The sequence below is a fragment of the Dipodomys spectabilis genome, unplaced genomic scaffold (genome assembly GCF_019054845.1).
Source record: "Dipodomys spectabilis isolate Male_0828 unplaced genomic scaffold, ASM1905484v1 ptg000024l, whole genome shotgun sequence".
NCBI lineage: Eukaryota > Metazoa > Chordata > Mammalia > Rodentia > Heteromyidae > Dipodomys > Dipodomys spectabilis.
Window position 1 is genome coordinate 12,385,693 of NW_024870701.1, and position 14,506 is coordinate 12,400,198.

A 14,506-nucleotide genomic window follows, 5' to 3' on the forward strand; every position below is an offset into this window, starting at 1 on the left:
CTCATTTCACCCAGCTGAGAATTTGAAGAGGCTCTGAGAAGCCTTTCTCAGACTAGCACTCCTTTTCCTGAAGAGGCTGGGATGTATAACAATAACTCTAACTCTATGTATGTATAATAATAACTGTAACTCTACTAGAGTTAGAGTACCATGATTCTATGACTTTGAAAGTCAAAGAGGTGTCAAATTATTTCCTTGGATTTAAAATAAAACCTAGAAGGAGCGGCTCAAGTAGAGAAATGAACAGACAGTAGCAGAACAGCCTACAAGTACATCATGTGAACTTAGAACTTGGAGAAGGTCTCACTGTGTTTTCTGGTCTGGTCTTGAATTTCCATCCTCCTGTCTGGTCTTCTGGTTGCAGGAATAGATGCGTACCAACATGCTCAGCTGTGGAGAGAAATACCATTAATAGAACAATATGACAGATTATTTACTATATAAATGCCTTTTATACATACAACATGTTCTATTTTTAAATATAACAAAGCACATATGAGAGAGATAGCAAATTATATTACAAAACTGGCAAAAATTTGACAGCTTACCTCACACAATGAAAACCTGTGAGATCTTATAATACCATTAACAGAAATCGAGAGTAGGATGAAATTGAAAGGAAATGCATTAAACTAATGGACTTGAAATGCAAAGGATGGGAATTCAATACTATAAACTGTGAGTTCTGCCTACTTATAAGCTTGAATGTTGAAGATGACCACACTAGAGAATTGCAATCAACTCTCTCCAAAATAAATACTTTAAGACATAACAGTAAACATGCTTCTAAGATAAAGACAACTCCTTGAGTATAACTCCCTGATTGACAGTAACAAATTTATGATCACAACCAGTTATATTCCTAGTTATATTTCTAGTACTATTCACCTGACTTGGCCTGAAAATATTATTGTCAAGGTAAGAAAGAAGCTTATTCTATCTTGAAAGGATAACGTCTTTCCTTCGGCAGATGTAAACAGGAAGAGTTTCCAGGATCTTCTGCAAGAATGTAAGGCCATACTTGTGAACAAGACTCACCTTCTAAGAAGAAACCATTATTCCTTGGGCTGAGGTAATATTCATAGTGTAGATGTACCATACCTTCACTTGCCCACAGTGCAGATGTGATCCAGGCAAGCTAGACATTATTATACATCCCAGCCTCTTCAGGAAAAGGAGTGCTAGCCTGAGTAAGGCTTCTCAGAGCCTCTTCAAATTCTCAGCTGGGTGAAATGAGCCAGTGTATCCAGAAGAGAACATGAGAAGACCTCAGCCAGAGTCCTTTGCTGTGACATCTTTACTAGAAATCAGACAAAAGGTACCTGGGAGATGTTTGCTCACATGACATTTGTAGCAAGTGCCAATTATTACTGAGTCATATTGTTTCAATTCTAGTTTTTATGTAAGTTGTCTTTGAATGACTTATTTCAACAGAAATTTCCCTATTTTTTTTCTGTATGATTAAAAAAAATCCATAAAACTACTGGGGTGGAGGATGTACCTAGCATACAGGAGGCCATGAGTTCTAATTTTAGTACTAGCAAAAAAAAAACCAAGAACCTTGCCAATAAGAAACTTCAAATTAATATAACTGTAAAAATAATAGAATAAAACAATTAAAATAAATTTTATGCTGCTACATTCTATAAATCCATGATTCTTAAAATTCTGTTGTCTTAAACTGTTAATAGCAGAGTGATTTTTAACAACATGAGTTGCATAGTGATTAATAAGTAGACCTTTATTTTTAAATATTCTTGATGAACTCCCAGATCCCTGCCTGTAAAATGATATTAAAATCTTCTAGGATTGGAATTCTACGCCTCCATCAGAAAGAATGACATTGCCTCATTTGTTAGGAAATGGAAAGAGTTGGAAAAAAACTATATTAAGTGAAGTAAGCCAGGCCCAAAGAAACATAGGTCCCATGGTTTCCCTTATTTGCAATAACTAGTTTATGTCTGAGACAAGCAGAAATGGTCAGATAAGTTGATGTTAGGTGAAATGAACCCCAAGATAAGGACTCAAATGTTTTTTTCTTTCTTGCTATTGTTTCTAACATATTTATAAGATATTTCTTTGTTGCTTTGTATGTCCCTCGCCCACGGTATAACTCCTGTTTTCACTGTATTTGTGGAGGAGAAGGGAAAAAACAAATTGTTTAACTAGGGATACAGGTGGACCCATTGCAACAATGAGATGTACAAGTCATGTCGAAAAACGAACACTTTACAACCTTGGTGTGGGAGCGGGGCGGGGGGGTGGGGGGGAGTGGGGAAGGGGGTTGCGGGGAGATGGGAAGGATGGGAAAGGGAAACAAAGGAGGAAGCAACAATGCTTGATAAGAAATGTACTCATTACCTTGCTCATGTAATTGTAACCCCTCTGTCTGGTATTTTCACAATAAAAATTATTTTTAAAAATCTTCTAGGATAAAATGAGGAAGAGGTGACACTGTTCAAAAAGAAATAGACTCATTACCTGACTTACATAACTTTAACTCCTCTGTACATCACCTTTACAATAAAATTTATTTTTTTTAATCTCCTAGAAGCCTCTATCAGCTATGCAATTCTACAGAGCCATGCTGTACTATGGAAAGGGAATATTAATACTGAGAAGTAACGCTCATTAAAATGAGGTATGGAGTGGCTTTATCTTATTTTCCGGGAAACCATCTTTTATAAGTCATTTAATCCTACAACGTAATACATACAGCAAGAAGGAAGCTTGTTAGCAAAGGCTAGACTAGCAGAGGGTAGGCTCCAGGTTATACTCAAGCAATAAAAACAGCTCTGCCACCTGCCCTTCAAAAACATTAACCACATATCTTCAAAGATGACGAACACCTAAAATTCTGAACAGTCATCTACGAAGAAACCTGGGAATCTGGTCCCACAGTAAGGGAGACTGCTCAGCATACTGTGGTCTGCTCTGTCAGAGGTCAGAACACTTCGAGGCAGGAGAAGCCATGAGAGGCAAGATGGCTTCTATCTTCCCTAGAAAGGGAGACACCTCTACACTGCGGGGAGAGCCCCTTTCCCTCAAGAGTATTCAACAAACAATGCACACATAGGTTTCTGTAAGACTTGAGCTCTAGCTGTGACATGGAGGCAAAACTTTGGAGGACTGAGCACCGGAGCTGCCAATTTTTATAAGGGGAACAACAGAGGATCTCGGTCAAAGGTGACCATACTTTTATGTTTATTGAAAAGTTCTGTTGTGTGGAGATGCATGAAAAACAAGTGCAACTTCTAACCTGGATTAGAATCATGCCATAGGGCAAGAACCAGGAAGAAAGCTTTTAGAGGCAACATCCCACAAGCCACATGGTGCTTGCCCTGCCTGGTCCCTGGCTCATCTCCCATGACCTGACCAGGAAGCTCTCCATTCAAAACTGAACTAATCAAGGGGCTGGAATAAAGCACTAAAAGAAGAGGAAGAAAAAGAACATGATATTCCAAAAGTAGATAACCATATATCAGAAAGATTATGCCAAGAATGAGATTGAACTTGATTTTTTTAACTTCAAATAAAAAGATAGAGTCAACAGGACTCAAAGGACTCAAAATGTGCTTGGTGGAGAGGGAATCAAAGAGAACAATAATATTGCCACAAAATTATAGCTACAAAGATACCAGAAATTAAAACAAACTGATGAAAACATAATAGGGGTCTGATCTGAGATACTGGAGAAAACTAAGTACAGTAAAATAATAGAATGATTTGTTGAATGGTAACTTCTTTGTAACATTGCTTAAAGATAATAAAAATATAATTTTAAAAAATATCAGAGAAGGGTGGGGAAGGTGGCTCGGTGGTAGACTGCTTGCCTTGCATGCATAAAGCCTTGGGTTTGATTTCTCAGCACCACATAAACAGAAAAGGCCTGAAGTGGTGCTGTGTCTCAAGTGGTAGATAACTATCCTTGAGCTGAAGAGATGAGGGACAGCACCCAGGCCATGACCGACAAGAATTAATTAATTAATTAAATCAGAGAAAATGGATGACAGGGAACATAATTCAACAAAAGCAAATTTGGTAATGCTGAAGAAGAAAACAATAAATGCAATTGAAAATAATTCAAAAATAAAATTTAACTTTAAAAAAGGCAGACTTTTTTAAATACGTTTTTTATTGTGAAAATATTGTACAGAGGGGTTACAGTTACATGAGCAAGGTAATGAGTATATTTCTTATCATTGTTGCCTCCTCCTTCGTTTTTCCCCTACCATCTCTTCTCTCTTACCTCCACAACTATACTCCCTGACCCCACCTAAATTGTAAAGTTCGTTTGTCAACATAGTGTCTTGTACATCTTATTGTTGCAATGGGTCAAATCTATATCCCTATTTAAATATTTTGTTTTTTCCCTTCCCCTCCCCAAATTACACCAACATCAAATACAGTGAAAATAGGGGTTATACCATGGGGGAGGGACATACAAAACAACAAAAAATCACATGGTGCTTTATAAATATGATAGAAACAATAGCAAGAAAGAAAAAAAAAACACTTGTGTCTCTTGTATTTATATTCTTTTGACTTCTTTTATTCTTATCAATTCTTGCATTTAACCAATCAGGATTTATTTCATTGTCTTTCTCTTTTCTGTCCTCTAAATTCTATTTCTATTATTCTATTAGAATTCTCACAATTCTACTATGTATGGCTAAGTTTGTATTGTTATTATTTTAGCTTGATTTGTATTATTGAGACAAGGTCTTACTCTATATGTCAGTTTGATATTGAAGTCAAGGTGCTTCTGCCTCGAAAAACAAAACAAAGCAAAACAAAACAAAATGTTGTTTTCCAGGGGAAATACTGTTGGCAAGTTGATACTTCAAAGACACCAGAAAATACCTCCTGGAATCCTGGTGGTCACATAGGCAAAGAATTATCCATCTCTACTCATAAGATGTACGTCCTTTGCTATATGTGTGTTATAGCTCAGTTTATTTCTTGAATTTAAAGCAGATAAGATTATCCAAATTATTCAACCACAACTAAAGAAATAAAAGAAAACTGGACATGATAGCGCACACCGTAGTTCCAGCTACAGGTATTTTCCTTGAGTGCCAGGAAAAACTTAACTTCATCTAGGAACTCAACCGCCTTCCTCAGCAAAATTAAAACATGCATATTATACTATAAGAAGGAAGATAACATATTCTTAAATCATACTAATTTTAGATAACATACATATGCCTCTATCTCACAAGTATCACAAAGTATATGAATCTTTTCCCCCTTCTGTTGAAGGTTTGGTCAATCTTCTCTAGTTTCTTTCTGGCTAACAGGACTTTGTACCTTCTTTCCCAGTCAAGCATTTTGAAACAGAATAGTAACCTATTCCTTTTACTTATACAAGGAATTGACAAGAACATTGTTAACTTTTTTAAAATTTTTGTCGGTAGTGGGGCTTGAACTCAGGACTTGGGTGCTGCCCCTGAGCTCTTTTGCTCAAGGTTAGTAGTACTCCATCACTGGGAGCCACAGAACTACTTCTGGTTCTCTGGGCTGGCTTTGAATGGCAGTTCTCACATCTCAGTCTTCTGAGTAGCGAGGATTACAGATATGAGTCACCTGTGTCCAGCTCAATTGTTAAACTTTTAAGATGAAAATTAAAATTTCAACCCCTCTGTACAGTATGTTCACAAAAAAATTAAAGTAAATTTAAAAAAAAGAAAATTAAAATTTCAGTGGCATACTGTATTTTACCCATTGGTTTGGCAGAGAATTCACTACTTTGGCAAGACACTGTCAGTGGCAGTATAAACTAATAACTCTTAGAAAGCATTTGCCAATATTTATTAATATTTTAAATACAAATACTCTTTGGTATAGCAATTACTATTTTAAAAAAATTATCCTGAGATCTGGAGGTAAAGCTCAGTGGTAAAGCACAGGCTTTACCCAACGCCCTGGAATTGATCCCCCGGCATCAAAACCAAAACAAGAAATAAAAAATAAGAGCCTGCAGTTAGATTGTATATACATATGAAGATATATGCCCAAGAATATATATTTGCAGCAGTGACTGGAAGCAACCTAGTTAACACCACTAAGGGACTATGTAAATACATTCTATCAACGTAATGAACAATAATGGTTGTAAAAGACTTGAATATATTTCATGTGAGTTGATGCCTCCTGACAGCTAAGCTATAGAAAACTGTGTATAGTGCTCCCCTTTTATCTTTGAAATATCTACAGACAATGCCTCAAGCTAGATACTCTGTGTGCAACAATAACAAACAAAACTACACATAAACTGTGGATGAGTTGCCAGAATTTGGGTCAAAAAGCCTCTGCTAAGGTATTCCCAACAGACTAGGCTCAGCACCCATCCCTAAATGCCAATTAAAGAGATGAGCAGTAGAGAACGATAGAAACAAATGTCTTCAACTTGACTGTACTAGGAAGCATGGGTAAAGGGTTGAATGATGCTAGGTCCCCCTGCCAGGTACAGACATGAACATCCAGATTGTGAAAGAAGAGGCTAAAAGCAGGTGTCATTCCTTAGTCACAGTCCTCAAGCTGTGGTCTGGTTGATTCCTTTTCCTGTCAGGATTGGTCTGGAGAGACCTTGTAGCATAATAAAAAAAAAGTCATTGCTGCCCAGGGGGTAGATTCAACTCTTGTCATAAAGATTGTAACTGAGCATCCATCCTGTCCTTCTGAAATCCAGAGTGGCTGCAGGAGAGAGGGACTCAGGAGGAAAAGGTTAGCACGGCAGCAACAGAGCCAGAGAAGAAAGTAGGGTGAGCTAGTACTGGGGCTTGAACTCTTTGTCCTCATGCTCTTTAAAAATATATATATTTTTTTTCTGGTACAGGGCTTGATCTCAGGGCCTGGGCACTATCTCTTAGCTTTTTCCACTCTACCACTTGAGCCTCCACTGCTCTCCTGGCTCTTTGCTGGTTGATTGGAGATAAGAGTCTCATGGACTGTTCTGCCTGGGCTGGCTTTGAATCTCAATCCTTAGATCTCAGCCTCCTGAGTAACTTGGATTACAGATGGGATTCGCCAGTGCCCAGCTTGCATTCTCTTTTTAACTACTGAATTTTTTTTCTTTTTAGTGTGTATTAACCTTTTGACTTAAAAAATACCTAATGGCATGATTTTATTTAATAGGGGGAAAAACTTTTTCAGATGAGGAAAGGGTGGTCTCCATAACAAAGATGTGAGGAAAAGAAGAAATACAGTCTCTTTCACAAAAATGTTTAAGAATTTGGAAAGGGATGAGGGAGTCTGGGAATGGCTAAAAAGTGAGGAAACGTGAAAAATGTAAGAATGATTGATATGACTACTTGGGATAACTGAGGCTGGAAAGGGAAGAGAAAAAGGAGGAGGGGGGCTGGGAAGGTGGCTCAGTGGTAGAGCGCTTGCCTTGCATGTCTGAGGCCCTGGGTTCGATTCCTCAACACCACATAAGCAAAAAGAAAAAAGCCAGAAGTGGTGCTGTGGCTCAAGTGGTAGAGCGCTAGCCTTGAGCTGAAGAGCTGAGGGACAGCGCCCAGGCCCAGAGTTCAGGCCCCACAACCGGACCCAAAAAAAAAAAAAAAAAAAAAAGGAGGAGGAAGAGAACAAAAGTGACACAGACTTCTAAGAAGTTGTAAATTATTCTAATCCTTCAGAAAAAAAAATAGATATTCTCATGGCCTGTGTTATCATATGTGATTAGGATGATTGAGAGGATTCTGGTGGCACGTGCCTGTCATCCTAGCAATGGCTTGAACCCTAAAACAGGTAGATCACTTACTCAGAAGCAGATGCCCCCAAGCAGGGAACAAAACCCTATCTCCACAAATAACCACAAAGGGGAGTGAGGGAGGTGGGGAAGGGAAGGGATAGCCGGAGAACAACAAAGGAGTATATAACAAGGCTCAACAAGAAATGTACTCATTACCTTACTCATGTAACTGTAACCCCTCTGTACAGCATCTTTAAAATAAAATAAAATTTTAAAAAGCAAATAACCAGCATGAAACAGGCATGAGCAATAACACAGCTGCCTAGTAAGTAATTATCTCTTGAGTCCAAACCCTAGCATTGCCAAAACAAGAAAAGAAGTTTCATCCTAAACCAGCAACTTGGACAGTAACTGATATGAGAAAACCTAAGGCCATGGAAAAAGTCTTCAGCAACAGAACAGAGGTGCTGATTTTCACTATTTTCGAGGTTGGAGATACAGCCAGTATTAAGAAAGTGAGCTTAAATAGCTAGAGCTGTAGGGATCCCAGGGAGATGTGTGATATAAATAGAAATAAAGGAGAGCCAGATGAATGCACTCAAGGACAGATCTGACTCAGGTATTCTAGCAGATGTCTAAGAATCCACGTGGAGAAATATGTAAAGCTCTGAGCTCAACTACTTTGCATTGCCTCTTTTGCATATCAGCAAGGTTGAGTGGTTAAATACTGTTCTGGGAATTGATAGTCAATACTTTATGACTTAGAAAAGCATAAACTAACCAAACTTTTCCTAAATCATGTATCCAGATGCAAGATTTTTCTATCCTTGTTTTCTGTCTGTATTTCTAACAAATCAACACCAATGAAACATAGATCTTAAGTTCTTTATAGATTTCATTTCATGAAATCTAACTGTTATTAACTTCATGTTATAGAAAAAGTGAGTTCTGGGGCTGAGAATGTGTCTTAGTGGTAGAGTGCTTGCCTAGCACGCATAAGGCTCTGGGTTTGATTCCTCAGTACCACATCAGCAAAAAGCAATAATAAAATTATATATTAAAAATATTTTAAAGAACAGTTCTTAAAAGATTTGTATCTCCTATTTACCACCATATGAAATAGAAGTGGCCATGTATATTGTTTGCTTGAGACATCTTTGATAAAAGAAGCAATATCTGTCATTTGTAAATTTTCTTGTTCTAAAGAAAGCAGGTATGTTCTATAGATACAAATTATGTAAATAAAAGTTATTTAATAGGGGTTGGGAAGGTAGCTCAGTGGTAGAGTGCTTGCCTTGAGTTCATGAGGCCCTGGGTTCGATTCCTCAGCACCACATAAGCAGAAAAAGCCAGAAGTGGTGCTGTGGCTCAAATGGTAGAGCACTAGCCTTGAGCTGAAGAGCTGAGGGACAGCACGTAGGCCCAGAGTTCAGGCCCCATGACCCACAAAAAAAAAAAGTTATTTTATACTGTTAAAAAAAAAAAAAAAAAAAAAGAACAGTTTGGAAAGGTAAAAAGGTTTTCTCATAGTTGTCTTCTTGGAACACGATGGATCCAGCCTGCAATCCTGCTTTTAAAAGTGTTAGAAGACTCTGATCTCCTGAATTTGAATTTGGCTTTAAAAAAGAAAACAAGTCTAAGATAGGTACTTTCTAATAGCTATCAATATAAGGCACCTGCTAAAGTCCAAACTCCTTAGGCAAAATTAGGACTTAAATATTTTTCATAAAGATGAAACTTTTATTTTTCAAATAAGAATTCCTAAAACCAGATGCCTGTGTTAACCAGGCAGCTAAAATAAATGGTTAAAGTAGGCAGGTCATGAAACAAAAGAAAATACCTTCTGATAAGCTCAAATTAATTGATGCCTTGAAGGACTGTTGGCCTGGTAGTACCAGATATCCTGTAATTAAAAAGAAAGGACCTGAGGGAGGGAGGAAGGGTGAGAAGAAGAGAAGAAGGGACAGAGGGAGGGAGGGAAGGAAAGAGGGAGGGTAAAAATGTAGGAGGGAGGGAGAGAGACTGGAATTCATGTTCTTACTTGAAATCTCTCAATTCTTAAATGTTCATGACTAAATCATGTTTGTTAAAAGCAAACTAAGTCCATCTATTGAGGCCACAGATCATGACTCTGGTAGGACTGTTTTAGAACCTTAAAGCATATGTTTTAATTTAGCTAGTCATGGACTGCATGCAGTTGTTTCGATTTTAATTACAAAGAGATAAAAACTAAGCATTCCAATTTTCACAAGTGTGCTGGCAACACTTCCTTTGGGGAGTAGCTGTGTGGGGTTTGTGGCCACAGCACAGGATAGGGAAGAGCATAACCCCCCATGCAGAGAGTTCTGAGGGACAGCACTGAACTAGACAAACAAGGAAATTTGAGCTGCTGTCTTGTCCTTAGCCAGGACCTACTGACTTATAGAACAGTGTGAAAGAGACTGCTCCCAGGATATGAGACAGGGTGAACAGACAATCCGCAGGCTAGGCTTTGTAGTCGCTGAAAACAAATTAGATACCAGACCAGGACAAGCCTGGGAAGCCGGCCAAGTGTGTTTAGCATCCCCAATATCCCTGACCTGACCCTCCATCCTCTCCTGTTCTCAAAGACCAAGCCCTCGCCTTTACCCACATCTCTCTCTAATACTTGGTTTTAAGTTTTCAACCACAGTAAAGTGTAAAGGGTAGATGCTCCCAAGTCTCCTCACCTCTTGTGGATGTTTACATCGCAGGATGTAAAACTCTGAGATCAACTGCCAAATTTAGATGATGATGGAGCAGAATTTCTTATTCTCATCAGAGAGGTCCAAGAGCATCTCCCTGCAACTCCTGAATTCCTTTCCTGGTTTTATGGCAGGCCCTGCTCAAGATCTAGGTCAGTAGTTTGAAAAGCAGGTCGCCTGTGAGGATCACCTGTGTAAGGTTGCAGCTTTTACAAATGAAAGTACAAGACAGTTAAATCTGAGCTTCCGATTTAATGATAAAGTTTGAGTATGCATATGTTTTATGTGCTGTGTAACATATGTTTTACCTGGAAATCCTATACCAATGGTCTTCTTATAAAAATACAGGTTAGGGTTTGTTGTTCGGTTTGTTTTTTTTTTGTTAGTTTGCTTTTGGCATTTTTTTTTCTTTTTGGTCTCTACTAATACTAATGCTCCTTGAGACTCAGGAACCCTGATTGTATTTAACTTGTCTGCTGCTGAGCAGTGTTAGATCTCTTAGCCAAGTTTCCCTCTCCTTTAGAAATGTCTTTCCAGGAGAAGCTCATGTTCCCACAGTCAGATATGAAGCTGCCACCCACATTGCTCTATTTGATGGTCTTAAACCTCTATAAAGTAGGAAAGGCAGAGTCTAGTTGTTAATGAGCAAATTGTAGCTCAAAGACTTAAAGAAAAATTTTCAAACCAAATGACTGATTAGTAAATGGCAAACTTAGGACCCAACTTCAGATCTTCTGGTTTTTAATTTCAACTCTTATGTAAGTATTCAGCTTAGTAAATGAAAGATGACAATAATGAGAGATAGAGAGGAAGAATGCTCCGAGAATTTTTCATTACAAGTACAGCTAGGTAACCAATTACCACTCTACTGACTCATACCTCTTTGACTTACCAGTCAATTATGAAGCTGACAGGAAAGACTTGGGCTCTAGTTTTGCTGGGATTATAACTAGAAGGTAAAATACATGCTCACTTAGCAGCTTGAGCAAGGTCCTTGGTTCCATTTTAGCACCAAAAGAATAAAAAGGCCAACATCCAAAAACCCTAGAGGTCTGAGACATAAGTCAAAGTGAATAATCAAAATAATCTAGAATAGTCTAGAAGTCAGCTTTGAGACTGGTCATGGCACTGACAACAGAGAATGCCTCAAAGAATGTTTTATGTCCAGAACTGTTGTTAAACTGAGTAATGAGATGCTCATGTACCGCAGCCACCTAGTTCATAGCCTGGAATTTCCTCCCAGTCAGGTAATGAGTAGCTCTGGACCGGATCTGCTCTAGTGTTCTGCTCTGCAGTGAACAAGGTCAGGGAAAGGTTACCCGTGAAAAGAGAGGCAGCAGGGAGAAGCCATAAAACTAGGCTCCCTGTCTCCAGAGGAGACATGACTCAGTGCCCCCCCTGCATGCAGAGGGGAGGTTGCAGAAGCTGAGCCACCCCAGGAACTCATCTTTTTCACTTTGCTGTTCAGACAGACTCCTTGGAGACACCCTGTGTCCACCATTACAAGAAACACTGTGCTGCAGAAGAAGTTAACTTATTCTAAAACAAGCAGGTAAACACACAGAAAAGTGAATTTTCAAAAGAATTAGAGAAATAGAGCATCAGGTATCCATGTTCATAAATGTCATGTTTAGTCTTCTCTATAAGCCATAAAAAGATTGACTCTTAGCCAGGCATTTGTGGCTAGCTCTTATAATCCTAGTTTACTCAGAAGGCTGAGATGTGTGGACTGAGGTTCAGAGCCAGTCCAGGCAGACAAATCAACAAGACTCTTATTTCCAACTAACTAGCAAAAAGACAGAACTGGAGGTATGGGTCAAGGAGTACAGTCCCAGTGAATGAAAAAACCTAACTGAGACCACGAGGCCCTGAATTCAAGCTGCAGTAAAACACACAGAGAGAAAGAGAGAGACAGACAGACAGACAGACAGACAGAAAGAGAGAGAGAAAGACAGAAGACAGAGAGACAGAGACAGAGAAACTTGTAATATCCCTGCATACTGATACTTGGTTGAAAGGTGCACAGTGCAAGCACTCAGAGCATGGCACCATGCTCAATTACCTTATTATCCCTTGGATAATAAGGTAATTTTCAGCATCATGCTGAAACCCAACCAGTTCTCTCACAGCTGAACAATCCTTCCTAGACTGTAACAACATGAATGAGTTATTACTACACTTGAACCTAATTAGAAAAGCTTTAAGATAAAATCATTCTGGACTTGATTAACCTCTTGAAACACTCGATACTGCCCCTGAATAAGATACGATTCTATCATATTGCATGGCCTGCCATACTATGGTTTCCTTTTATTTTTCACTCTCTTCTGGTCATACAATTTTTTGTATTACCATAACACAAAAATACAAAATACATAACACAATAAATACATAATACAAAGTTCTTTACAGCTGAACCAAGGAACACTATTTCTACAGGGAAATTTTTTTAGTAAGTCTGAAAACAACATTGTTGCTTTTAATAAGACCACAGAGGTTGGTAGACAGTGGGTGTATGAGCTTACGTGTTCATCTAAAACAGTCATCTTACACGGAAATTATGGGGCTAGGGATCAGATGACTTCGCAAGTTATTTCTAGACTCATATTACACTAGTGAATGGACCGCTAGCAAAATAAAACATTTAAATACATATGTGTTCCTACCCTTAATCTGCAAACACTATCACTGGGGAAAAAAAAAAAAAAAACCAGCAAGCCTATTTTCTCTTGAGGTAACAATCTCCCTAGGCCTATTCTGGTATTGTGCCGAGAATAACGAGGAGGGCAGGGATTGGTCAGCTGGTGGCAGGCTTGCCATTTGAAGTTGCTGGGTAACAAAGAGTGTGCTCAAAGCAAGAGGCCAGACACCCAGGACTTGTGGAAACCGATGCCTGCCCATAAGACAGGACACAGGAACATATTCAGAAGGGAATGCAGGGAGGTCTTTGTAGAAATCAGAGTGCACAGAAGCCCCAGCATTTTCTGGAGATAAATGATGGCCTTTATGTTGGCACAAATCACCCTTAGTTATTTCCTCTCAGGCTTTCTCCTTTTACTAAGAAGCATTGCCCTGGGTGATCTCACATACTATACTATCCGAGACTACTCTCCGGCCATCCCCCACCCTCCCCACCCCCGCCTTCATAATGTTAATGAAGGACAAAATACATACTGGGATTTCTTGCAATCTCTTTCTTTCCATTACTTCTTCTAGATGTTTGACTCTGCTTTCCATCACATGGCCTACCTAATACTTCAAATGAGATAAAAACACTTCTGTGTTAAATAAGGATGGCAAACAGGTTTTCATCTCCGGTATAAACTCGTATCAGGATCAACAAGGTCCAATCCTATGGGGGATTCTGTCCTGGGTATGGGAAATGAAAAAACTAGAATATTGGCCAGATATTCACCATTCTTAATCCTGGCAGGGATCAAATGTATAGGAAACAGTGCATTTAAAACATGACAGTGGAAATTAGTGGTGAAATCCCAAGGCATTCTTTTTGTAGTGAGGAACAAGAAACTTATCATCAATAATAATACTATGGGAATATTTTAGTCAAATGATGACAGGCAAATAATTATGTGCTATACATACTGAAAAGATAATAACAAATCTCTCCTTAGTTTTAAATGACATACTGCCTTCCCCAAACCTCTAGAGGAACTAACAACTCAGAATAATAGAGATTTTATTTTTTAAATAGCTAGTAACTAAAATGTTTAAAATTCTACAGTTACAGCTTCTAGAATATGACTTCCTAAATTGGAATTCCCCCCCCCCCCCACGCACACACATTGCTGTGTGAAAGTCAGCTAAAAGCAGAAAAGAAAATGAATGAAAGTCCATAGCTGTATTTTCAGCATTAACTACAAGAAAGATGTACAATGTAGACTTCCAAGTACACACATATCTCTTGGTCAAGCTTGGCCAGAAGGCATGCTAGGATTGATAAGAGAATACTAATTAATCCAACAAAAAAAGAAACATTTCTTGGGTCTAAGAAGTTCTTGTAGGTGAAAGGTAAAATTACCAACAGGTAACTTTGACATTCCAATTGCTATCGCCTCTCTAATTATGA

At 38.5% G+C, this 14,506-nt stretch overlaps 1 pseudogene; it reads right to left on the reverse strand.

Annotated features, from left to right (window-relative positions):
• Positions 1–303: 303 nt before the first annotated feature.
• The window catches only part of LOC122104255, a 28,268-nt pseudogene continuing 14,065 nt past the window's right edge, over positions 304–14,506 (reverse strand).